Source organism: Pan troglodytes, chromosome 12 (assembly GCF_028858775.2).
Source record: "Pan troglodytes isolate AG18354 chromosome 12, NHGRI_mPanTro3-v2.0_pri, whole genome shotgun sequence".
NCBI lineage: Eukaryota > Metazoa > Chordata > Mammalia > Primates > Hominidae > Pan > Pan troglodytes.
Window position 1 is genome coordinate 55,362,665 of NC_072410.2, and position 27,333 is coordinate 55,389,997.

Consider the following 27,333-nt stretch of genomic DNA (forward strand, 5'->3'; position numbering starts at 1 on the left):
TCCCCCCTCCCCCCACCCCACAACAGTCCCCAGAGTGTGATGTTCCCCTTCCTGTGTCCATGTGTTCTCATTGTTCAATTCCCAACTATGAGTGAGAAAATGCGGTGTTTGGTTTTTGTCCTTGCAATAGTTTACTGAGAATGATGATTTCCAATTTCATCCATGTCCCTACAAAGGACATGAACTCATCATTTTTTATGGCTGCATAGTATTCCATGGTGTATATGTGCCACATTTTCTTAATCCAGTCTATCATTGTTAGACATTTGGGTTGGTTCCAAGTCTTTGCTATTGTGAATAGTGCCTCAATAAACATACGTGTGCATGTGTCTTTATAGCAGCATGATTTATAGTCCTTTGGGTATATACCCAGTAATGGGATGGCTGGGTCAAATGGTATTTCTAGTTCTAGATCCCTGAGGAATTGCCACACTGACTTCCACCATGGTTGAACTAGTTTACAGTCCCACCAACAGTGTAAAAGTGTTCCTATTTCTCCACATCCTCTCCAGCACCTGTTGTTTCCTGACTTTTTAATGATTGCCATTCTAACTGGTGTGAGATGGTGTCTCATTGTGGTTTTGATTAGCATTTCTCTGATGGCCAGTGATGGTGAGCATTTTTTCATGTGTTTTTTTGGCTGCATAAATGTCTTCTTTTGAGAAGTGTCTGTTCATGTCCTTCGCCCACTTTTTGATGGGGTTGTTTGTTTTTTTCTTGTAAATTTGTTTGAGTTCATTGTAGATTCTGGATATTAGCCCTTTGTCAGATGAGTAGGTTGCAAAAATTTTCTCCCATTTTGTAGGTTTCCTGTTCACTCTGATGGTAGTTTCTTTTGCTGTGCAGAAGCTCTTTAGTTTAATTAGATCCCATTTGTCAATTTTGGCTTTTGTTGCCATTGCTTTTGGTGTTTTAGACATGAAGTCCTTTCCTATGCCTATGTCCTGAATGGTAATGCCTAGGTTTTCTTCTAGGGTTTTTATGGTTTTAGGTCTAATGTTTAAGTCTTTAATCCATCTTGAATTAATTTTTGTATAAGGTGTAAGGAAGGGATCCAGTTTCAGCTTTCTACACATGGCTAGCCAGTTTTCCCAGCACCATTTATTATATAGGGAATCCTTTCCCCATTTCTTGTTTTTCTCAGGTTTGTCAAAGATCAGATAGTTGTAGATATGCGGCGTTATTTCTGAGGGCTCTGTTCTGTTCCATTGGTGTATATCTCTGTTTTGGTACCAGTACCATGCTGTTTTGGTTACTGTAGCCTTGTAGTATAGTTTGAAGTCAGGTAGCATGATGCCTCCAGCTTTGTTCTTTTGGCTTAGGATTGACTTGGTGATGCGGGCTCTTTTTTGGTTCCATATCAACTTTAAAGTAGCTTTTTCCAATTCCGTGAAGAAAGTCATTGGTAGCTTGATGGGGATGGCATTGAATCTATAAATTACCTTGGGCAGTATGGCCATTTTCATGATATTGATTCTTCCTACCCATGAGCATAGAATGTTCTTCCATTTGTTTGTATCCTCTTTTATTTCATTGAGCAGTGGTTTGTAGTTCTCCTTGAAGAGGTCCTTCACGTCCCTTGTAAGTTGGATTCCTAGGTATTTTATTCTCTTTGAAACAATTGTGAATGGGAGTTCACTCATGATTTGGCTCTCTGTTTGTCTATTATTGGTGTATAAGAATGCTTGTGATTTTTGTACATTGATTTTGTATCCTCTGACTTTGCTGAAGTTGCCTATCAGCTTAAGGAAATTTTGGGCTGAGACAATGGGGTTTTCTAGATATACAATCATGTCATCTGCAAACAGGGACAATTGGACTTCCTCTTTTCCTAATTGAATACCCTTTATTTCCTTCTCCTGCCTGATTGCCCTGGCCAGAACTTCCAACACTATGTTGAATAGGAGTGGTGAGAGAGGGCATCCCTGTCTTGTGCCAGTTTTCAAAGGGAATGCTTCCAGTTTTTGCCCATTCAGTATGATATTGGCTGTGGGTTTTTCATAGATAGCTCTTATTATTTTGAGATACGTCCCATCAATACCTAATTTATTGAGAGTTTTTAGCATGAAAGGTTGTTGAATTTTGTCAAAGGCCTTTTCTGCATCCATTGAGCTAATCATGTGGTTTTTGTCTTTGGTTGTGTTTATATGCTGGATTACATTTATTGATTTGCGTATATTGAACCAGCCTTGCATCCTAGGGATGAAGCCCACTTGATCATAGTGGATAAGCTTTTTGATGTTCTGCTAGATTCAGTTTGCCAGTATTTTATTGAGGATTTTTGCATCAATGTTCAACAACGATATTGGTCTAAAATTCTCTTTTTTGGTTGTGTCTCTGCCAGGCTTTGGTATCAGGATGATGCTGGCCTCATAAAATGAGTTAGGAAGGATTCCCTCTTTTTTGATTGATTGGAATAGTTTCAGAAAGAATGGTACCAGTTCCTCCTTGTACCTCTGGTAGAATTCAGCTGTGAATCCATCTGGTCCTGGACTCTTTTTGGTTGGTAAGCTATTGATTATTGCCCCAATTTCAGGGCCTGTTATTGGTCTATTCAGAGATTCAACTTCTTCCTGGTTTAGTCTTGGGAGGGTGTATGTGTCGAGGAATTTATCCATTTCTTCTAGATTTTCTAGTTTATTTGCGTAGAGGTGTTTGCAGTATTCTCTGATGGTAGTTTGTATTTCTGTGGGATCGGTGGTGATATCCCCTTTATCATTTTTTATTGCGTCTATTTGATTCTTCTCTCTTTTTTTCTTTATTAGTCTTGCTAGTGGTCTATCAATTTTGTGGATCCTTTCAAAACACCAGCTCCTGGATTCATTAATTTTTTGAAGGGTTTTTTGTGTCTCTATTTCCTTCAGTTCTGCTCTGATTTTAGTTATTTCTTGCCTTCTGCTAGCTTTTGAATGTGTTTGCTCTTGCTTTTCTAGTTCTTTTAATTGTGATGTTAGTGTGTCAGTTTTTGATCTTTCTGGCTTTCTCTTGTGGGCATTTAGTGCTATAAATTTCCCTCTACACACTGACCTGCGCCCACTGTCTGGCACTCCCTAGTGAGATGAACCCAGTACCTCAGATGGAAATGCAGAAATCACCCGTCTTCTGCATTGCTCACGCTGGGAGCTGTAGACCGGAGCTCTTCCTATTCAGCCATCTTGGCTGCCACCCCCGATCACTGTTTTTCAACCCACCAGGCAGGCTTCTAGCCAGGGCCTTTGCACTTGCTGTTTCTTTCCTGAAATGCTCTTTCTCCAGATATCTACGTGACATATTCCCTCATTCCCTCCAGGATTTTATTCAAAAGTCGCCTTCCCCATGTGATTATTTATTTCCCTGGGTACCTAGTATCTGAAGTTTCAGCCCTTTCTTTCTCATCTCTCTTTTCTTCTTTATTTTTATCTTTCCCTTACCAAGTATCACTAACACTATATTTTTCACATTTTAATCTTGCTTATATTTATTTCCTTCACTACCATGTAAATAGAAAGAAGAGAGGGATCTTCTTTTTGTTTTTGTTCTCTATCGCATATCCCCAGTGCCTACAACAGTGCCTGACATGTGGTATGTGGCCTCTGAATATCTGCTAAATTAATGTAGAGTACATGATTGAAAGTCTACACTTTTAACAGTTTTCAGAAATAAAATTATTTCTGGATCATAAAGGAGCTATTGTATGATATTTCACAAGTAAATGAATATTTTTACCATCTGAATATTAAATTTTACAAGAAGATAAAAACAACTAAATACAGCTTTGTCTGCCATGACAAACATGTTATAATTTAGTTTCCTAAATGATGGTAAAGGAGGGATGTTTGTTTGTGTCGTTGGCATTGAGAGCTATGGAGTTATACAAAGGATGCCATTCATCAAAGTCCTGAAGGAAATATTCAGTTGCATTTGACCAGCTAATGCAATTGGGAGGGAGATATTTTGTTCAAAAGAAATCATACTATAACTAAAGAAAAAAAGGAACACGCCACATAATAATATCTTTAATTCTCCATAGATTAAAAACAGAGGATAAAATAAAGTAGCTCTTGATGATGTTAATTTTCAGCTGTATCCTCCATAAGAATCACACTATTTCTCTCCTTGAAGTTTCTGCAACTGCTTTTAGTGGTCAAAACTTAAAAAATTTTTTACCTCCTCTTTTTAACACTTTTACCCAATGTATGAATCTTTCAATTTTTACATTTTTGTTTCTCACTTTTATGTCTATGTTTTCCTCTGCCATGTTCCCTAACCTTGAAATTGCTTTTCTTTCTTAAATTAGCTTTCCCCCAATTCTCTCCTTATACTTTTTTCTATGAAGCTTTTAAGATGCTTATAGAAAATTCTTTTGCAGAGATAAAATATGGATATAATTGAGTTAAATTGAAAGAGCAAAGTAAAATGAAATATTGAGAGACAGTTTAATTGTCATTAGCTGAGGGATTTTCTTGCTTTCCCCGTTGTGTTCAGGGCCTAGTCTTTATTTGTGGGATGAGTAAGAAAATATGTGATCTGGCTGGGCATGGTGGCTCACGCCTATAATCCTAGGACTTTAGGAGGCCGAGGCAGAAGATCACCTGAGGCCAGGAGTTTGAGACCAGCGTGGCCAACATGGTGAAACCCCGTTTCTACTAGAAATACAAAAAACAAATCAGTCAGGCCTGGTGGTGCATGCCTGTAATCCCAGCTACTCAGAAGGCTGGGGTCCCAGAATCACTTGGGCCTGGGAGGTGGAGGTCTTGGTAAGCCGAGATCACACCACTGCAATCCAGCCTGGGTGACACAGCAAGAATCTGTCTCAAAAAATAAAATAAAATTAAATCAAATAAAGAAAAGAAAATATCCTGTGACCTATGTCAGTCTAGGAGTCTAGGACTGTGTTGGGCTCAGCATCTTCCAGCTCCCTCAGGTTTATGAGATCTTCTGTGACCTCAGCCTGTGTAGGACTGAAAACCACACTTGGTCCTGGGGTTCCACCTGGACCCTTGGGGCCAGCTAATTGCTCCAAACCTCTCTCTTTGAGCAGACTCAGCCGTGCTCTGAATGCCAGCCTCTGGTCATCTGTTCATTTTAGCTCTGTCTCCCCGGACTCGGCATGTTCTCACTGCCCATCCTTCTGTCACTGCCCTTCTCCCAACACTATCCACTCTGCCCACTGAAGCCTCTGCTCCATGGTAAATAAACTCTCTCCTTGGTCTTTAGCTTTTCCTAGACCTCCCTTAGCTTTATGACTGAAATGAAATCAGAGCCCCCTGAAATGTGTGATGGGGGTAAGGTGGAAGCAATATCTAACTCTCATGCCTACATGCCTTCTCAGTTCTACTCTAATGTAAAATTATTGTGGTGTTTTTCCTTTTTTATTTTTGTAGAGACAGGATCTCACTCTGTTACCCAGGCTGGAGAGTGCAGTGGTACGATCACAGCTCATTGTAACCTGGAACTCCTGGGCTCAAACAATTCTCCTGCCTCAGTCTCCCAGGTAGCTGGGATTACAGGTGCTCACCACCACATGTGGCTTATTTTTAAATTTTCTTGGAGCAATAGGGTCTTGCTGTTTCTCAGGCTGGTCTCAAACTCCTGAGCCTCCCAACACACTGGGTTTATAGGCGTGAGTCACTGTGACTGGCTAAAAATTGTCCTCTTTTGAGGCTTCTCTCTTCAGATGCTAACCATCTACCTTACCAGTCATTGTCATTAACTGAACTGTGGGCCCATAGAGCTGCCTTCATCAACAGCACAGGCCCCCGGCTTAATCGTTCCTTTCACTTTAAGTCCACATCCATTCTTGGTCATGCATGTCTACTTTGGAGGCACTTTTCAACCATCAGGAGATACGGCCATGTTAGGCTATAATTAATTTTTTAAAGCAGCGAGACAAACATTTCATAATACTAAAAATGGCAGTCTATGTAATTGTTTATAAATATTAAGATCCTGTAGAAGAATGAAACACCCCACCTCTTTGAACTGAAGAATGACCAAGTGACTCTCTTTGGCCTATGCAATATGGAAGGACAAATCATGTGTTACTTCCATGCAAAAGTCGTAAGAGCCAGGGAGGGCTTCATTACATTTTCCCCACCCCTGTGCTCACTGAGATATAATGAAAGTGTGCAATCACCTGTTATTTTAAGCTGCTGATATTTCCTTGTGCTGATTCTCTCAGCACAATGTAGCATATACTGATGGATATATTAAGAAACAGATTACTCCTCCTCCACCCACATAAAATAAGATTTTATCTGTAAGGTACTTTATTTTCTATCCAAAATAATCTATGCTTGTGTGTGTGTGTGTGTGTGAGAGAGAGAGAGAGAGACACAGAGAGAGACAGAGAGACAGAGAGAGAGAGAGAGAGACATACTCCATATCAAACTAGTCTAGACCCTTCGTGTTCCTAAAGAAAACCATGGATCAATTTTCAAAATACCACCATAGCATATAATGTTCCTCCTTAAAAATAAAGTGAAGTATAACCCAAAATAGGAATAATCCCGTAAATCCCTAATGAAGATTACGCATGAAAGACAATCTTTGACACAATCAGTGGCAGAGATATGTTCTTAAGCCCCCCACCCATTCAGATACGGTAATACCTGAGCAACATGGCAGACTATTCCACAACAACTTCATGATTTCTTGGAAGAGCCCCAGTTGTGAGCACTGAGCCCCTGAGTGCCAGAGACCTTCTTGTATTAATGGTTCTAGAAAAAATATTTAGACTTTTTGTAATTTCATAGTTTGCAGATGAAGGTCCCTCTGCCTTAAAGGCTCTTTTACCACATTCATCCCCTTCTTTACCTAGGTAGGACCTGCTTCTGGGATTTGTGGATTAAAGTATACAAGCAGTAAAACACTTTAATGGATATCCAAGAAATATTTGTCAGAAATTTGTATCAATTTAAATTCCTACTAGCAATGTGTGAAAGTATCCTTCCCACCAAAAGGAGGACATATTTTTAATATTATATTTCAAAATAATGTTAAGTTGTTTCAAAAAATGTTTTAAACCATGTAATTGTATACATGTCCAAACCCAATGCTTTATTCTGTGAATGTTTGATACATTATAATTATAGTACTAATAACTCCTATAATTCTTTACCTTGGTTTATTCTATGGAATTATTTCAGCACTTCGGGAAAAATCATTCTGGGCATGTTGTAAAATTTGTTTTATTAGCCGTGAGTGGCACCTCAAACTGTAGGTATTTAAGCAATTGCTTCTTGAGAAGTGTTCATCTGAGTGCAAATGAGTTTGGCTCTGAACAGATTTTAGCAGGCATTTGACAGCTTGGATGACTGGCACACTGTCATCTTCATAACACACCTAAAATTCAGAGTGCCAAAAATCACAAACAGGTTGGATGTAGTTAAAGATCTGAGACCTTGTCCAACTTAGTTAATCTTTTAAATCATAGCAGCAGAAATATGCCAACTTTAATTAAAATTGCAGATTATTGTGTAAAACATGACTACCTGATCCACAAATATGTATTTTTTTATATTAATGTTCCATATTTGTGTTATAAGACTCATGTATTGTGTGGACTTGGCAGCTGATGGTACTGGGAACCCTCTTGGGCAATGATGATTTTGGTATAACAAGCAGCATTTTCTTTCTCTGATCCTTTTGATTTCGTGCTCTAGGGCTATATAACTTGGGTAATTTTTATGATGAGGAACAAAATTCATGTTTTTATATCATATATTGATGATAAACATTTAATAAAGGACAGTGAAAGGACTCAGAGAGTCAGTGGTTCACACCATATAACACATTCTTCTTGGGAAGTGCTGGGTTTTTTCATTAAAGGGATTTTGGATCATAGGGTGTGTGTGTGTGTATGTGTGTGTGTGTGTGTGTTTTAGTTAATGTTCTGCTGTTGGTGAAATACATAAAAGAGAACAAAGTTGTGTCCCCAACGAAATCTCATCTTGAAGCATAGTTCCCATAATCCCCACGTGTTATGGGAGTGACCAGGTGGAGATAATTGAATCATGGGGGGTGGTTTATCATGTTTTCATGGTGGTGAGTTAGTTCTTATGAGATCTGATGGTTTTATAAGGGACTTCCTTCTTCACTGGGCACTCACACTTCTTCTCCCTGCTGCCATGTGAAGAAGGATGTGTTTGCTTCCTCTTCCACCATGATTGTAAGTTTCCTGAGGCCTCCCCAGCCATGCTGAACTGTGAGTCAATTAAACCTCTTTCCTTTACAAATTACCAGTCTTGGGTGTGTCTTTATAGCAGTGTGAGAACGGACTAATACAGTAAATTGGTATCAGGTGGTGGGGTTCTGCTGTAAAGGTACCCAAGAATGTGGAAGCAACTTTGGAACTGAGTAACAGGCAGAGGTTGGAAGTTTGGAGGATTCAAAAGACGATAAGAAAATGTGGAAAGTTTAAGAAATTCCTAGAGACTTGTTGAATGGCTCTGATGACAATGGTGATAGTAATATGGACAATGAAGTCCAGGCTGAGGTGGTCTTAGATGGAGATGGGGAACTTGTTGGGAACTGGAGTAAAGGTCACTCTTGCTATGCAAAGAGACTGGCAGCATTTTGCCCCTGCCCTAGAGATATGTGAAACTTTGAACTTGAGAGAGATAATTTAGGGTATTTGGCAGAAGAAATTTTTAAGCAGCAAAGTGTTCAAGAGGAAGCAGAGCATAAAAATTTGGAAAATTTGTAGCTTGACAATATGATATAAAAGAAAACACCATTTTCTGGGTATAAATTCAAGCCTGTTGCAGAAATTTGCATAAGTAACAAGGAGCCAAATGTGAATCACCAAGACAATGGGGAAAATGTCTTCAGGGCATGTCAGAGACCTTCATGGCAACCCCTCCCATCACAGGCCTGGAGGCCTAAAAGGGAAAAATGGTTTCCTGGGCTAGGCCCAGGGCCCCTCTTCTGTGTGCAGCCTAGGGACTTGGTGCCCTGAGTCTCAGCTGTCCCAGCCATGGCTAAAAGGGACTAAGGTACAGCTTGGGCCATAGCTTCAGAGGGGGAAAGTCTCAAGCCTTGACAGCTTCCATGTGGTGTGGAGCCTGTGGGTGCACAGAAGTCAAGAATTGAGGTTTGGGAACCTCTCCCTAGACTTCAGAGGATGTATGGAGACACCTGGATGTCCAGGCAGATGTGTGCTGCAGGGGCAGAGCCCTCACAGGGAACTTTTGCTAGGTCAGTGCAGAAGGGAAATGTGGGGTCGAAGCCCCCACACAAAGTCCCCACTGGGCTACTGCCTGGTGGAGCTGTGAGAAGAGAGACGCCATCCTCCAGACCCCTAAATGGTAGATCCACCGACACCTTGCGTTGTGTGCCTGGAAAAGCCACAGACACCTAACACTGGCTGAAAGCAGCCAGGAGTGGGGCTGTATCCTGCAAAGCCATAGAGGCAGAGCTGTCTAAGGCTGTGGGAGCCCATCTCTTGCATCAGCATGACCTGGATGTGAGACATGGGGTCAAAGGAGATCATTTTAGAAATTAAGGTTTAATGACTGCCCTTTTGGATTTCAGACTTGCACAGGGTCTGTAGCCTCTTTGTTTGGCCCATTTGGAATTGGTGTATTTACCCAATGCCTGTACCCCTATTGTATCTAGGAAGTAACTAACTTGGTTTCAATTTTACAAGCTCATAGGTAGAAGGGACCTACCTTGTCTCAGATGACACTTTGGGCTTGGATTTTTGATTTAATGCTGGAATGAGTTAAGACTTTGGGGGACAGTTGGAAAGGCATGATTGTGTTTTGAAATGTTAGGACATGAGATTTGGGAAGGGTCGGGGTAGATTGATATGATTTGGCTGTGTCCCCACCCAAATCTCATCTTGAATTGTAGTTCCCATAAACTCCACATGTCATGGGAAGGACCAGATGGAGATAATCGTATCATGGGGGTGGTTTCCCTCATCCTATTCTCATGAGAGTGAGTGAGTTCTCATGAGATTTGATGGTTTTATAAGGAGCTTCTTCCTTCACTGGGCACTCACACTTTTTCCTGCCACCATGTGAAGAAGGATGTGTTTGCTTCCCCTTCCACCATGATTGTAAGTTTCCTGAGGCCTTCTCAACCATGCTGAACTGTGAGTCAATTAAACCTCTTTCCTTTATAAATTACCTGGTCTCGGGTATGTCTTCACAGCAGTGTTAAAAGGGACTAATGCAGGCTCTTTTTTATTAAATTTAGTTTTCAAAAAATTTTTATTATGTTGCAAAATATTCACTAGATAGATGTTTTTATTCCTAGCATAATGTCACCAAAACATATTGAGTACCTATTTTAAAATTTCTTCTCAATGTTTTTCTTTCAAAGAGGAAATACGGGAATCCTGATCAAAGAATGGAGAGAGTAGGGCATGACAGGTAAAAAGAGAAGTCATTGAGGAATGACTATGAGGAGAATCAAAGCTAGAGTGTCAGGATGAAGTGGAGAGGAAGAAACTGCATTTTGCTAACAAATAAATTACTAGTAGTTCTGACAATTAGCACCTTGAGGAAGATATTTATCATAAAGCCATGAGTTTCAGAGCTGCAAGAGATGATGGTGAGTTTTAATTCCCCCATTCATTTTTCCGAGCAAGAAAATTGAGATCCAGAAACTTGTCTAAGATCTCACAAAGTGGGGTGGGTCTCAGGGGATGGGGGGTGGTGGTTAAAGCTGAGATCAGAAGGCAGATTCTTGTATTTTCACTTCTGTGATCACTCTTCGATGCTTCAGCTAATATGTCCACTTTAGAGTTTAAATTCACTGAAATCTGGAGCATCTGTGACTGATTTTTTTTAAAATGAACATACTAAAAGTTATACAATGAATCAGTTTTATCCCTTAATAGAATCACTACAAAATTATACATTAATTCCAAAACTGATTTATGACCTGTGCAACCTTGGGAAATTTCTTCATCTTTCTACTCTTTCATTTTCTCATCTGTAAGACGAAGATATTGACCTTGCAAAATTATTATAAAGTTTATAGAAAATGTATGTAGCACTACACCTATTCAAGAAATAGTAGCTAGTGATTTAAAAAGAAATCGCAGCTAGCATTTATTGATATGTGTTTCTGTTTAGTACTTTATATGAACTATCTCATTTGCTCATTTACATTATTTGTACGAATATTATCATTTAAAATTACAGTGCACTGTGTAACAACATTTTGGTCAGTAGCAGACTGCATGTATGAAGATGGTCTCATAAGATTATAGTGGAGCTGAAAATTCCTATCACCTAAGTGACATTGTAGCCATCCTAATACCATAGGATAACACATTACTCACATTTGTTGTGATACTGATATAAACAAACCTACTGCACTGCCTGTAGTGTAAGTCTAGCACATACAATTATATACAGTATATAATGCTTGATAATGATAATAAAGTACTATGTTATTGGCTTATGTGTTTACTATATTATACTTCTTATCATTATTTTAGAGTATACTCCTTCTATTTGTATATATGAAAAAAGTTAGCTGTAAAACAGCCATAGGCAGGTTTTTCAGGAGGTATTCCAGAAGGAGGCATTGTTATCATAGGAGATGACAGCTCCATGCATGTTACTGCCCCTGGAGACTTTCCAGTGAGACAAGATGTAGAGGTGGAAGACAATGATATTGATGATCTTGACCCTGTGGAGGCCTAGGCTAGTGTGTGTGTGTGTGTGTGTGTGTGTGTGTGTGTGTGTGTGTGTGTCTTAGATTTTAATTATAAAGTTTAAAAAGTGAAAAAAAAGGAAGAAAAATATCTTCAAGAGTAAGGATATACATAAAGAAAAAAATTTTGCAAAGCTGTACAATGTGTTTGTATTTTAAACTAAATATTTTTAGAAAAGAGTCAAAAGAGTTAAAAAGTTTAAAAGGTTTATAAAATAAAAATGTTTCCATCATCTAAGGTTAGTTTGTTATTAAAGAAAGAATAAAATGTTTAAATAAACTTGTTGTAGCCTAAGTATCCAGTGTTTATGAAGTCTATTATAGTGTACAGTAATGTTCTAGGGCTTCACATTCACTCACCACTCACTGACTCACCCAGAGCAACTTCCTGTCTTGCAAGCTCCTTTCATGGTAATTGCCCTGCACAGGTGTACTATTTTAAATCTTCGATATGGTATTTTACTGTACCTTGTCTATGTTTAGATATGTTTAGATGCACAAATACTTAACATTGTGGTACCATGGCTTGCAGTATTCAGTACAGTAATGTGCTGCACAGGTTTGTGGCCTAGGAGCAATAGGCTATACCACATATCATAGGTGTATAGTAGGCTATACCATCGAGGTTTGTGTAAGTACATGCTATGATGTTCACACAATGGAATCGCCTAATGATACATTTCTCAGAAGGTATCCCTTTCATTAGGCAATACATGACTGTATATTAGCATTGCTCAAAGTATGTTCTAGCTATTCCTTTGGAATTCTTGCATCTGAGTAATTAGAAGAGCCAGATTTCTGAACATAAAGCTGCTACTTCCCTGCTACCAGTGCCTGACATTTTATAGGTGGAGCTGGGTCACCACAGGCAGTGCCTCTAGTCATGACACTTTGTGTTGTTCTATGTGGATGTGTATTAGATTCCTCTTGCTCCTGTAACAAATCACCATAAACGTAGTGTCTTAAAACAACACAATTTATTATCTTACAGCTTTGGAGGAAAGGAGTCCAACATGGGTCTCACTGGGCTAAAATCAAGAGGTTGGCAGGGCTGCATTCCCCCTGAGGCTGTAGGGGAGAATTTGCTCCATGCCTTTTGCAGCATCTAGAGGCTTCCTGCATTCCTTGGGTCATGGCTCCATTCTTCCATCTTTGAAGCCAACAACATTAGGCCAAATCCGTCTCACACTGCTATTTCATTTCCATTTATAAGGACCCTTGAGATTCTACTGGGCTCACCCAGATCATTTAGGATAATCTTATTATAAGGTTGGCTGATTAGCAACATTAATTTGATCTGCAGCCTTAATTTTCCCTTGCCATGTAACAAAGCACATTTGTAGATTCTGGAAATTAGGTTATGGACATCTTTATGGTTTGGAGGGCATTATTCAGCTTCCTACAAAAAAGAAATAGAAATCTCTAGTTAAGAGCTGAATAGTCTCACTATACTATATCTATATCTCTGCAGGAAAGAATCTGATAGCATTGACATATTCTTCACCAGCTTTGTTTTGTCTTCAGTGTTGCCTTGCAATAGTGAGATTTTTTTTTTTTTTTTTTTTGGCCAGCAAAATTGTTTCTTTTATATAGAATTTATATGCAGCAATTTCTTTAAGATGTGTTAGTATTGGCCAGGCGTGGTGGCTCACGTCTGTAATCCCTGCACTTTGGGAGGCCAAGGCAGGCGGATCATGAGGTCAGGAGTTCAAGACCAGCCTGACCAACATGGTGAAACCCTGTCTCTACTAAAAATACAAAATTAGCCGGGCATGGTGGTGCATGCCTGTAATCCCAGTTACTCAGGAGGCTGAGGCAGGAGAATTGCTTGAACCTGGGAGGCGGAGGTTGCAGTGAGCCAAGATCCCGCAACTGCACTACAGCCTGGATGACAGAGCCAGACTCCATCTCAATATATATGTGTGTGTGTGTTAGAATTATTTTTCCTAATATTTCCCAATTACTTGTTCTTGAAGAGATAGTGTAGTATTAGAAAGGCATTCTTGGTGGGGGTGGGGACCAGGAGGGAGTACAGAAGGGTCAGAGGGAATTAAGTATCTACTATGCCTTTGCCTTATGCATCCTGATCGCCACGCTGCAGCTAGGAGCACAGGTGTTGCAGGCAGATGAACCTGAGTTTGAATCTTACTGCCTCTTATTAGCCAAGTGACCCTGGGCAAGTTATTTAAATTTTATAAGCAGCGATTTTCTTACATGCAAAGCAAAAATGTTAGCACTTATTTTACAGGGTTATTGATATTAAATGAGATAATGCACACAAAGCATTTAACATACTACCTGACTCATAGTGAGGACTCCATTAACATTAGCAGCTGTTGTGGTGGCGGTTGTTATTTTCATCTCTCTGAACTTCAGTTCCCTTGTTTGCAGGGGACGGTTGTATCAGATGCTCTCTAAGATTCATTCAGTTCTAATAGTCCATGATGGACCGGGCGCTGTGGCTCATGCCTGTAATCCCAGCACTTTGGGAGGCCGGGGCTGGCGGATCACGAGGTCAGGAGATCGAGACTATCCTGGCCAACATGGTGAAACCCTGTCTCTACTGAAAATGCAAAAATTAGCTGGGTGTGGTGGTGCGCACCTGTAATCCCAGCTACTCTGGAAGCTGAGGCAGGAGAATTGCTTGAACCCAGGAGGCGGAAATTGTAATGAGCCAAGATTGCCCCACTTCACTGCAGCCTGGTGACAGAGCAAGACTCCATCTCAAAAAAAAAAAAAAAAGGTCCATGGTGTTAGATATTATTCTCCATGTATGAAAGGCTTGATTAACTTTGTTTCATTTTATTGCTGAAGAGTGAGCTGTGTAGATTTTAATTAGGGATTCAATATCTGTGTTCTAAAGGTTATATATCCATTGAAGTTATTTATTTCTGGAGATGGGTCAGAGAAATAATATTTTTTCAGAGACTGTCCTTTTAATCTTAACTTTCAAATTTCATGGCATGAATTTGGCCATAGTATCCTCTTTTGATTAAAAAGAAGTCTCCACTGTTTCTGTAGCTATGTCCTTTATGTCTGCTTTTAAAATTATTTTCTATTTGTCTTTTTTCTTTTTTATTCTTTATTGCTTTGGCTAGTAGTTTGTCTAATTAGTTTTTTTTGTTTTCAAATCAACTTTTTTTTTTGCTGATTCTTTTTAGTTTTATTCTTGTTTTTAAACATTTTATTAATTTCTGCTTTTACTGTTATTATTTTATTTTATATACTTTGTAGTTGATGCTCTCCTAATTTTTTGAGTTGCATAGGTGAGTTATTGATTTTTACTCTTTCTAAAAATGTATATACAGTTGAGAATATAAATTTTTTCAAAATATTGCTTTAGCTTTATCTCATAAGTTTTGATATGTACAATTTTCATCATTCAATTAATTATAAATATTTTGAAATGGTCATTGTAATTAGAATACATAAATTATATAAATTTTAAATTTCTAAATATATGGGATTATTTTTTGTATTTGACTTCTAATCTGATTGTACTTGTTCAGAGACTGATCTGAATGACAGAGATTCTTTAATATTTGTTGAGAATTGCTTTTTGTTCTAATAGATGATCATTTTTTATAATTTTTCTACATAGGCTTGAGAAAAGTATGTTTTCTTTAATTGGTGGATGCATTTTTATATGCAAAATATGAAGCAATGCATAGTAATATTTTGTTTTTGATTTATCAATTACTAGGAAAGATGATAAAATCTCTCATTATAATTTTGCCATTATCAATATATCCTTGCATTTCAACTGATTTTTGCTTTTCATGTCTTGAGGCTATATTATTAGGTACATACAAGTTGCCATTTTTACATATTCCTGCTAAATTGTTGATGCTTTTAATATATAATGACCTTCTTCATTTCAATATGCTTTTTTTTTTGCCCTAAATTGCATTTTATCTGCCATTAATATAGTGAAAAAAGCTTTTTTTTTGATGGTGGTGGGAGGGCAGATATCTTGTTTCTTTACTTTCAAACTTCTGTGTCTTTATGTTTTGGGCGTTCCTGTTTCAAATACATACAAAGAAATTTCTATGTTTATTCAATCTTAGAGTTTGTAATCAACTTGTATTTTATCTTCACTGAAGATCTTTTAAACTGGAGAATTTAGTTTTTTAATATTTGCTTTTATTAATGGCATTTGGGGATTTATTTCTACCATATTATTTCATCCTTCCCTTGCTTTCCTCTTTAGTAGTTACATTAGGGCTTAAGTTTGGAAATTATGTACCTAGAGGTGATTGTAGAAGCCATTGGAATGAGTATATTGTCAAGATGAGTATATAGTCACGTCATATATACATAAGTATATATGTCAAGTATATTGTCAAGTCGAGGTGGCAGAACTTGGAGGAAAGTTTAACAAGCCGGTAGAAAGAGATCCTACAAAGAGACTGATGAATTCTGAACAGAGAGACAGGAAAAGGATCTGGAAAGGGTAATGTCTTAGAGTCCAGCAGGTGAAAAGGTTTCAAATAAGAGTGCATGGTTAGCAATACCAGATGCTACTGAGTGTATGATAGGGAATTACATTTTGTGGTGAGAAGATTATTGAAGACTTTTGAAATAAATATTTCAATGCAGTAGTAGGAACAGAAATTTTATGGACAAAGGAAAGGCATGATGTAGAATACAATCTTTGACTGAAGGATTTGTAACAATGGGGGAACTTTAGCATGAGAAAGAAAGTACCCGTCAAGATGTAGAAGAAATAATGCAACAGAACAGGAGCAACTGATGAGCCAAAGTCATCAATACAATAAAAATCTCCACACTTTCTTCTGATGTAGGTTTCTTTTCAAGAATCCACTTAGAGACTGCACAGATTACATGCCTAATTACGAGTTGGAAGAAATGCAATATAAATGATGAGGGTGTCTCAATAGGCAGCACTAATGAATCCATTAATTTGGGTATCATTGATCAAGCACTGTGAAGTTAATCCTGCAATGTGGGTTAGATCAGAGCATACATTAATAAACGCGCTTGCATTTGACCTATAAAATGAATGATCAACATGTCCCATAGGGCTGGGAAACTCATGAGCTCTCTTAAGAATCATCACTATCACTAAGCCATTTTAAAGGCCTGGTTTTAGATTTTCATTAGCAGAAATATCTCTGAATGCCTCTGCTAGTGAAAACCAAGTGCCTAATTTCTGCTAAAACAGACTCAAGGCAATTATTAAAGTTTTTGCTCTTAAAGTGAAAATAAAGTAATTTTACTTTACTTGTACCTTTTGTCTTCTTTCCTTTGGGAAGTGACTGCAATCACCAATTTATTTAGCAAATATTTATTGAACAACATCAAGAGTGTGACACTCACCCTAAGTGGCACTAACTTGTCAATAGCTCAGGAGGAGCTATTTCTATTTTATTTTTAAAAAAGAATATTTTGACTAGGATATCCTTCCTCTAGGCATCTTAAATAAAGCATTGTTTTAGGGTAAGGGCAGTTATCCACACTGCTGAGAGCTTTGACTGCTTAGACAAGGCTCTATTCACTTTCTAGAACTCTAAAAATTGTGCAGTGAGAAAAACATAATGGGTGGCTTCATTTTGAAGTGGCCACCCTTAAAAAAGAGGATTTCTCTTTTTGTAAGGAAAACCTTTTTTTTGTTGTTGTTTTTTTAAAATGAAAAGTAAGTGCCCCAAAACTCACCTAGACATTGGGAGGGTGCTTTATTTGCTCTGTATCGTCAAGTAACAAGAGTTTGATGATTGTCTTTTGGAAGCTCGAGAAGGAGTTGTTTAGGGCTTGAGTGGTATATAGAGTAGAGGAGACAGAGTAAAAGGGTCTTAGTAGGAAGATGACATGGATAACAGTCAGGACCTAAGCGGGGAAGAGGGTTGGTAAGAGAGTTATTGTAGAAGAATGGCTGAATATATTTATGGTGTGGAATATTCCATTTGAAGTTAGTTTTTGACCTGTGGTGTAATTTAATTTCCTTCTAAAATCCTCAATACAAGTCAGTTTTACATAGCACCCTTATTTAATGGTGCTTTGGGTGATGCAGGAAGAGGAGCTCTCCCATGCTTGGGACAGAGTGGGAATGAGGAAGAACTCACCTGGAGGTGAGATGGCAAGGAGAGGGATTTCAGAAAGAGTAGGAATCGGACACAGGGAACCTTTTGGGAACCCATGGAAGTATTGTGGTGTGGTGAGATTTTTCACAGAAAGTGGAATGATTACAGAGTGATTTTATTTATAAAAACATGGTTCCTGATTCTTCAATGCCAGAGAACTTGGGGATAGCCAGCTTACTCTTGAAACACTGATAGCAATGCCAGTTGCTCATAAGAATGTATTCCCTCAGGCAGCCCAGATAAATAAAAACAGTGAAAAAAAAAGCTGGATCTTGAAAGTTCTAGGACTCCAATTGGAAATAACTTTTCACAGAGAAATGAAGACATCCTAGCTTTGCTCTCACCTGCTGGGACTCTGGATAACTGACTTATACTTCCCAAGCCTTAGTTTCTCAATGTATAAAATGAGAGAATTAAGCAAGTTACCTATTAGAAGAGTGCCTGCCACATATTAAGTGCTTAATAAATGCTAGCTTCTAAAGAAGGTGACTCTGATGCTACATAAATAAGTCATTTATCCTTTTAACATTGCATACCTAGAGTGTGCCAGCATCTGTTAGACTAAGGCTAAGACTCACCCTTCTCTCCTCTGGTTTTATTACCATTGAGAAATAGGAGAGGATGAATTGGGATCCAAACTTTATATTTGGAAGCCCAATACTACCATAGTGCAGGGACCCTGGCAAAAAGAGAAGGAAAAATGGGGTATCCTATCATTCTTTTGTAAACTGAGCAGCAGAGGGAGCTGCCATGATGTGCTTGCCTCTTACAGACAGAACATGGATGAGGAAACATCACCCCTTGGGAACAAGCAGCCCTGGGAGAGCATGGAAGGGACACTTGTCCCATTTGGAAATAACGTAATCTCACCACTTGTGAGTGGGACTTGGCCCAGTGCTGCTTGGTCTATTAAATGATTCCTCTTCTAGTCTTGCAAACGTGCATGTGTGTGCAGTTTTAAATGTTTGAGAGAATGGATTTTGTATTAAAAGCATCTCCGTTCATGTTTATTAATGGAGAGGTTGTAGAAGCAGGACTGGTGTTTGTTTCATTTATTTAGCACTTGTGACAAGATGGCTCTGAGCCTGGCCAGTGCAAGGACATTACTTTATTGATTAAATAATGTGATGAAAGGGAATGGTGCTTATGTGTTGAGAGATTATTGCCAGAGACACTTGGCCAACGAAGTGCTGAAAGGAAAGCAGTGTGACACTTCCACTGTGAGTAAGTAATTAGCAGCCAGTTGGAACTGAAATAAAGTGTCCTGGGGAAAGTTCCCATTAATGTTGCAGGTTTGCATTTTTAAAGGCATACAGAAACATACATCTTACTTCTTCATGTTTTGACTCTGAAATAATAAAAAATAAACATCTGAAAATACAGTGATATAGAACAATACCTTTGAAATGGCACAAAATAAAACTGCCCAATTTTATATAAAAGGGACACAATTCTAATCTCAGGTATCATATATAAAACAGGAAAAAATTCAAACAATGCATTTATTACATTACTTTATTGCAGTTCTAAAAAACGTCTACTACTTGTAGAAATATTTTAGGGTCCATATGAAGAAGACGTCCTATGCAGGCATTTATGGGAGAAAATAGGACTGTACTATTCAAGAGTGTAACCTGACATTTGTTCTTTAACCTGTGGAATGATTTGAAGGATGGATATTTTGCCCAGAAAGATGGGGATCTGTAAGAACTCGAGGCACTTGTAGGTCTAGTTTGAGTGATGGCATCAGGATTTACTCTCTGTCTCATGCAGATAGTCTAGCGCTACTGAAAGGGCGTACATGGGCATTTGCAGCTCCTTTTGACAACTTGCTGTTTATTCCATCATGTCTGTAACTCTTCAGAATATTGCTCCTTGCTTTTTGTTCTTCATTATTTATCTTTTTCTCTCATTAACCTGCCTGTCTGTATTCTTCATTTTCTTTTTTTTCTCTCTTCTTTTTCTTCTTGGTAGAGCAAATAATTAAAACAAGGACTCTGAAGGCTCTCTTCCTAGATCCAAATCCTGATTCTGTGACTTACTTGCTGTATGACCTTGGGAAAGCCACTTGACATTTCTGTGCTTCAGTTTCCTCATTTGTAAAATGATGATAATAATAGTTCTTACTCTTAAGGATGCTACAAGAATAAAATGATTTAAAATATTTAAAGTGCTTAAGCCATTCTTGCCACATAATACGTGCTATTATAATTTGTATGTATTTATATGATGAATTAACACATTGGTTTGATTCCCACTGACTCAAAAACATTTAATCACTCTGTAAGACCTCCAGAATGATGCCAAAATTATTACCAAGAGATTTGAGGTGCTCTATTATTTGGCTGTAACCTGTCTTTTAAACCTCTTTCATGATATACTCCACCACATCCCATATTCAAGTCACTTGAGTGTATTCATGCCATAGTTTAGAAGTTCGAACCCTCCAAATCTCATGTTTCAATTTGATCTTCAATATTGGAGGTCGGGCTTAATGGGAAGTGTTTGGAACATGGTGGCAGATCCCTCATGAATAGATTAATGCCCTCTAATGGGAGCTGGAGATGAGTGAATTCTCACTCTTAGTTTCTGTAGGAGCTGGTTGTTAAGAAAAGCCTAGCACCTCCCTTCACTCTCTCTTGCTTCCTTTCCCACTGTGTAATCTCTGTACATGCAGGCTCCTCTTCACCTTCTACCATGAGTGCAAGCAGCCTGAGGCCTTAGTGACAAGCAGATGCTGGCACCGTTCTTCTTGTACAGCCTGCAGAACTGTGAACCAAATAAACCTCTTTTCTTCATAAATTACTCAGCCTCAGGTATTCCTTTATAGTAACACAATTGAACTAGGATAATTCATCATAGCTTGAATTTACCATATATTTTCTAACTTCTCCAAACTACTCACTCAGTAGAAATACTCCCATTTCTTCTTGTTTTCTGCCACTTAAATGCTGAACACCTATGTTTTTATCACTTAAGAATTTGAAAATTATCAGTATATGAAAAGTTCCCTGTGTAGACCTCTCCTATTTACTACGGTTGTGGGAGGCTGAATGATGGCCTCATACCCCGAATGGCCACATTCTAATCCCTGGAATCAGTGAATATTACCTTATATGGCAAAGGCTGTCTAGAGTCATTAAAGATTCTTGAGATAGGAGATTATCTTGGAGTATTCACCTGATCTCTAATGCAATCCTAAGTATCATTATAAGAGAGGGGGCAAAGGCACAATTCACACAGAAAAAATAAGAGAAATTAATATGACCATGGAAACAGAGATTTTCTGTGGAGTGATGCAGTCACAAGCCAAGAAATGCCAATGGCCACCAGTAGTTGGAGGAGGCAACCTCCAGGAGGAGCCTGGGCCTGTCTACACCTTGATTTTAGCTCTGTAAGACTCATCTTGGACTTCTGGCCTCTAGAACTACGGAAAAGTACATTCATGTTGTTTAAAATCACCAAGTTTGTGGTTACTTGTCACAGCAGCCATAGGAAACTAATACAATGGTATTGCGGTCTATGATTTTATTTTCAATACATTTTCTTAATTTGTTTTAAAATTTACATACAGCAAAAATCACTCTTTTTGGTATATAGTTCTATGAGTCTTAACAAATGTACAAACTAATATAACCATCATCACAATCAAGAAATAGAACAGTTCCATCACTGTCTCACCCCCTGCATACCCAAATATCCTTGTGCTACTCCTTTGTTGTCGAACTCTTTCTACACTCTTTTTTTAAAAAAATAATTTTTTGAACTGGGTTTCACTGAGTCACCTAGGCTGGAGTGCAGTGATGCCGTCATAACTCAGTGCAGCTTTGACCTCCTAGACACAAGCGATCCTCCTGCCTCCACCTCCCAAGTAGCTGGTTTCATGCACGTCCATGTGAAGAGACCACCAAACAGGCTTTGTGTGAGCAATAAAGCTTTTAATCACCTGGGTGCAGGTGGGCTGAGTCTGAAAAGAGAGTCAGCCAAGGGAGATAGGGGTGGGGCCATTTTATAGGATTTGGGTAGGTAAAGGAAAAAGGGGGGTTGTTCTCTGGCAGGCAGGAGTGGGGGTCACAAGGTACTCAGTGGGGGAGCTTTTGAGCCAGGATGAGCCAGGAGAAGGAATTTCACAAGACAATATCACAGTTAAGGCAGGAACAGGCCATTTTCACTTCTTTTGTGGTGGAATGTCATCAGTTAAGGCAGGAACCGGCCATCTGCATGTGTATGTGCAGGTCACAGGGGATATGATGGCTTAGCTTGGGCTCAGAGGCCTGACATTCCTGTCTTCTTATATTAATAATTAATTTATTTATAAAATAAATATATATTCTTATATTAATAATTAATTTATTTATAAAATAAAACAAAACAGTGGTAAAGTGTTGGGATGGCGAAAATTTTTGGGGATGGTATGGAGAGATAATGGGCGATGTTTCTCCGGGCTGCTTCAAGCGGGACTAGGGGCGGCGTGGGAACCTAGAGTGGGAGAGATTAAGCTGAAGGAAGATTTTGTGGTAAGGGGTGATATTGTGGGGTTGTTAGAAGAAACATTTGTCATTTAGAATTATTGGTGATGGCCTGGATACAGTTTTGTATGAATTGAAAAACTAAACAATAAGAGAAGGAGAAAAACAGGTGCACATGTACCCTAAAACTTAAAGTATAATAATAATAATAATAATAAAAGGACTAAGAACTGGGAGGACTTAGGACATCTAATTAGAGAATGCCTAAGGAGGTTCAGCATAGCCTTGCCAGCAAAGATTATTTATTTACTTTAAGAGTTAAGAGTGACGGTTTGGGGATAGCACCAGGAGATATCAGCTGTGATAGCTTGGAGAAACAGTGTATACTGGCAATGTAAACAAGAGCAGGGCATGTATGAGTAGTTGAGAATGGTGAATAGGAGTAAGACTAGACAGAAGACAGTAGGGATGACAAGTTTTTTGTGGCACAGTCCAAGTTGGTCTGGTGTCTGGAATGAGACTGGGGCCTAATAAAAAGGAGCATCTATACAGGAGCTTAAATGAGCTGTACTTTGTAGCATTCTGAGGACAGGTCTGACTTCTGAAAGGGAAAGTGGTAAAAGTATTGTCTATTCTTTTTAAGTTGGTGGCTGAGCTTGGTGAGGTGTGTTTTTAAAAGACCTTTAGTCTGTTCTACTTTTCTTGAAGACTGAGGACTGTAAGGGATATAAAGGTTTCAATGAATACTAAGAGCCTGAAAAACTGCTTGGCTGATTTGACTAATAAAGGCTGGTCTGTTATCAGACTGTATAGAGGTGGGAAGGCTAAACTGAGGAATTACATCTGACAGAAGGGAAGAAATGACTGCGGTGGCCTTCTCAGACCCTGAAGGAAAGGCCTCTACTTATCTAGTGAAAGTGTCTATTTAGACTAAGAGGTATTTTAGTTATCTGACTTGGGACATGTTGAGTAAGCTAATTTGCCAGTCCTGGGCGGGGGCAAATCCCTGAGCTTGATGTGTAGGGAAGGGAGGGGGCCTGAATAATCCCTGAGGAGTAGTAGAATAGCAGATGGAACATTGAGAAGTTATTTCCTTGAGGATAGATTTCTATGATGGAAAGGAAATGAGAGGTTTTAAGAGGCAGGCTAGTGGCTCGTACTATAGCATAGCCTGCTTTTGCTGGTGTATGGTGATTAGGCCTGGTGGAACTGCCATCAATAAACTAAGTGTGATCAGGGTGAGAAACAGGGAAGAAGGAAATGTGGGGAAATGGGGTGAATGTCAGGTGGATCAGAGAGATGCAGTCATGAGGGTCAGGTGTGGTATCAGGAATAATGTGGGAGGCCGGATTGAAGTCCAGGCCAGGAACAATGGTAATTGTGGGAGACTCAACAAAGAGTGAGTACAGCTGAAGGAGCCGGGGAGCAGAAAGTATATGCATCAGGTGTGAGGAAGAAAATAGATTTTGGAAATTATGAGAGCTGCAGAGAGTGAGTTGAGCATAGTTTGTGATTTTAAGGGCCTCTAAAAGTATTAGGGCAGCAGCCGCCACTGCACGGAGACATAATGGCCAGCTTAAAACAAGAAGGTCAAGTTGTTTGGACAAAAAGGCTACAGGACGCGATCCTGGTCCTTGTGTAAGAATTCTGACTGCACAGCCTTGCACTTCAGCTGTATCTAATGAAAAGGGTTGGGATGAGTCAGGGAGAGCTAGAGTGGGGGCAGTCTCTAAAGCTGTCTTCAAGGAATGGAAAGAGGAGTGGGGAAAGGATTTAGGATCTATGGGGTCAGCTAGGTTTCTTTTTGTGAGTTTATATGATGGTTTTGTTAGGATGGCAAAACCAGGTATCTAAAGGTGAAAGTATCTAACTATGCCCAGGAAGGAAAGGAGTTGTTGTTTTGTAGAAGGGGTTGGGGTTTGAGAGATTAATTGGACACAATTGGCAGGGAGAGCACGTGTGTTTTTATGAGAATTATGCTGAGATAGATAACAGATAAGGAAGAAATTTGGGCTTGACTGAAGTAATGGGGGCTGTCTGTGAAGCTTTACGGCAGTACAGCCCAGGTAATTTGCTGAGCCTGATGGGTTTCAGGGTCAGTCCAAGTGAAAGCGAAGAAAGGGTGGGATGAAGGGTGCAAAGCAATAGTAAAGCAAGCATGTTTGAGATCCAGAACAGAATAACAGATTGTGGAGGGAGGTATTGAGGATAGGAGAGTATACGGGTTTGGCACCATGGGGTGGATAGGCAAAACAATTTGGTTGATAAGGCATAGATCCTGAACTAACTTGTAAGGCTTGTCTGGTTTTAGGACAGGTAAAATGGGGGAATTGTAAGGAGAGTTTATGGGCTTTAAAAGGCCATGCTGTAGCAAGCCAGTGATAACAGGCTTTAATCCTTTCAAAGCATGCTGTGGGATGGGATATTGGCATTGAGCGGGATAAGGGTGATTAGGTTTTAATGAGATGGTAAGGGGTGCATGATCGGTCGCCAAGGAGGGAGTAGAGGTATCTTATACTTTTGGGTTAAGGTGGGGGAATACAAGAGGAGGACATGAAGGAGGCTTTGGATTGGGAAGAAGGGCGGCAGTGAGATGTAGCTGTAATCCAGGAATAGTCAGGGAAGCAGATAATTTAGTTAAAGTGTCTCGGCCTAATAAGGGAACTGGGCAGGTGGGAATAACTAAAAGGAGTGCTTAAAAGAGTATTGTCTAAGTTGGCACCAGAGTTGGGGAGTTTTAAGAGGCTTAGAAGCCTGGCTGTCAATACCTACAACAGTTATGGAGGCAAGGGAAACAGGCCCTTGAAAAGAAGGTAATGTGGAGTGGGTAGCCTCCGTATTGATTAAGAAGGGGACGGACTTACCGTCCACTGTGAGAGTTACTTAAAGCTCGGCGTCCGTGATGGTCTACGGGGCTTCCGAGGCGATCCGGCAGCGTCGGTCTTCAGCCGCTAAGCCGAGAAGATCTGGGAAGGAGTCAGTCAGAGAGCCTTGGGCCAGAGTTCCAGGGGCTCTGGGAGTGGCTGCCAGGTGAGTTGAACAGTCCGATTTCCAGTTGGGTCCTGCACAGATGGGACACGGCTTAGGAGGAATCCTGGGCTGTGGGCATTCCTTGGCCTGGTGGCCAGATTTCTGGCACTTGTAGCAAGTTCCTGGGGAAGGTGGTTCTGGAGGAACGCCTGGCCACTGCGGTTTAGGTGTTTGGAAGTTCTTGTGTGCTGGAGATGTGGCTGGGGTTTGTCTCACAGTGGAGGCAAGGAATTGCAACTCAGAAATATGTTGCTACTTGGCTGCCTCTATTATTGTACACCTTGAAGGCGAGGTTAATTAAGTCCTGTTGTGGGGTTTGAGGGCCAGAATTTAATTTTTGGAGTTTTATTTAATGTCAGGAGCATATTGGGTAATAAAATGTATATTGAGAATAAGACGGCCTTTTGACCTTTTAGGGTCTAGGGCTGTAAAGCATCTCAGGGTTGCTGCCAAATGAGCCATGAACTGGGCTGGATTTTTATATTTGATGAAAAAGCCTAAACGCTATCTGATTTGGGATAAAGAAAAAGGAGTATTAACCTTGACTATGCCTTTGGCTCCAGCCACCTTTTTAAGAGTAAATTGCTGGGCAGGTGGGGGAGGGCTAGTCACAGAACAAAACTGTAAGCAGGACCAGGTGTGAGGAGGGGAGGTGATAAAAGGATTATAGGGTGGAGGAGCAGAGGCTGAGGAAGAATTGGGACCTAGCTTGGCCTGGCGAGGAGGGGAGAGGTCAGATGGGTCTGTAGAAAAAGAAGATTAGAAAGACTCAGCGATGCTTGGGGTTGGGACTGAGGGGACAGGCAGGAGGGAAAGAAGGAAGATTTGGGAGGAATTGCATTGGGAACAGAGACTACGGAGGGACTGATGTGTAAAAGAGTGCCTGGACGTCAGGCACCTCAGACCATTTGCCTATTTTACGACAAGATTTATTTAGATCTTGTAGGATGGAAAAAATGGAAGTGCTGTTTTCTGGCTATTTGGAACTCCTGTAGAGTTTGTATAGGGTCAAGCAGCATTGTAGAAGAAAATAAGGCATTTAGGTTTTAGGTCAGGTGTGAGTTGAAGAGGTTTTAAGTTCTTGAGAACACAGGCTAAGGGAGGAGGAGGAGGAATGGAGGGTGGAAGGTTGCCTATAGTGAAGGAAGCAAGCCTAGAGAAAAGAGAGTAGAGACATAGAAGGAAGGGGTTTGGGGGTTCTTAAATTCCAGAAAAGTGGGAAAGGGGTTGAGGTGTGGAAATAAGGGGTTGGGGTACAGAGATAAGATGTCAGCGTGAAGAAATAAGGGATTGGGGCACAGAGATAAGAGGTCAGGGCGTGGAAATAAGGGATTGGGGTGCAGAGATAGGTCGGGGTGTGGAAATAAGGGATTGGGGTGCAGAGATAAGAGGTTGGGGCATGGAAATAAGGGATTGGGGTGCAGAGATAAGAGGTCGGGGTGCAGAAATAAGGGATTGGGGGTTCTTGCCCGCTAGAAAGCTGGACTTGCCACTAAGGGTGAAGGAGAAGGGGTTGAGGGGTTCTTGCCCCTCCTCCAGAAAAGCAGAGAAGGGGTAGAGATACGGAGAGAATGGGTTGGGGTATTTGCCCCTCCTCTAGAAAAGCGGGACTTGCCGCTAAGGGTGAAGGACTAAGGCAGGCATCCCTGCGTGGTCTGACACCTGTGAAACCTGGGTGAATAATCAGAGAGGTGTCCCTGAAATGGTTAAACACAAAGGGAAGGCTGCCTTCCCAGTCCGTGACCGGCGCCGGAGTTTTGGGTCCACGGATAAAACGTGTCTCCTTTGTCTCTACCAGAAAATGAAAGGAATTGAAATTAAGAGAAGGGGGAGATTGAAGTGTGGCACCAAGATTGAAAGGAGAAAGAGGTTGAGGGATAGTGAGGGAGGTTGGAGAAGAGAGTAAAAAGAGGCTGCTTACCGGATTTGAACTTGATGAGATGTTTCTTGGGCTGGTCAGTCTGAGGACCTGAGGTCGTAGGTGGACCTTTCTCATGGAGCAAAGAGCAGGAGGACAGGGGATTGATCTCCCAAGGGAGGTCCCCCGATCCGAGTCACAGCACCAAATTTCATGCACTTCT

The 27,333-nt window shown here is 40.0% G+C and overlaps 2 long non-coding RNA genes across 4 annotated transcripts in view; one reads left to right on the forward strand and one right to left on the reverse strand.

Annotated features, from left to right (window-relative positions):
* The window catches only part of LOC100612620 (uncharacterized), a 220,186-nt gene that overhangs the window by 36,226 nt on the left and 156,627 nt on the right, over nucleotides 1–27,333 (forward strand). The window lies entirely within an intron of this gene.
* Nucleotides 19,251–27,326, reverse strand: LOC112208167 (uncharacterized). 2 transcript variants are annotated; one of them, XR_002942530.3, is made up of 3 exons: nucleotides 27,174–27,326; nucleotides 25,087–25,284; nucleotides 19,251–19,891 (listed from the first exon to the last, which is right to left on the reverse strand). It is a non-coding gene; the product is annotated as an uncharacterized LOC112208167 (long non-coding RNA). The 2 variants fall into 2 exon arrangements; XR_008546269.2 differs by lacking the exon at nucleotides 19,251–19,891 and adding an exon at nucleotides 21,727–22,232.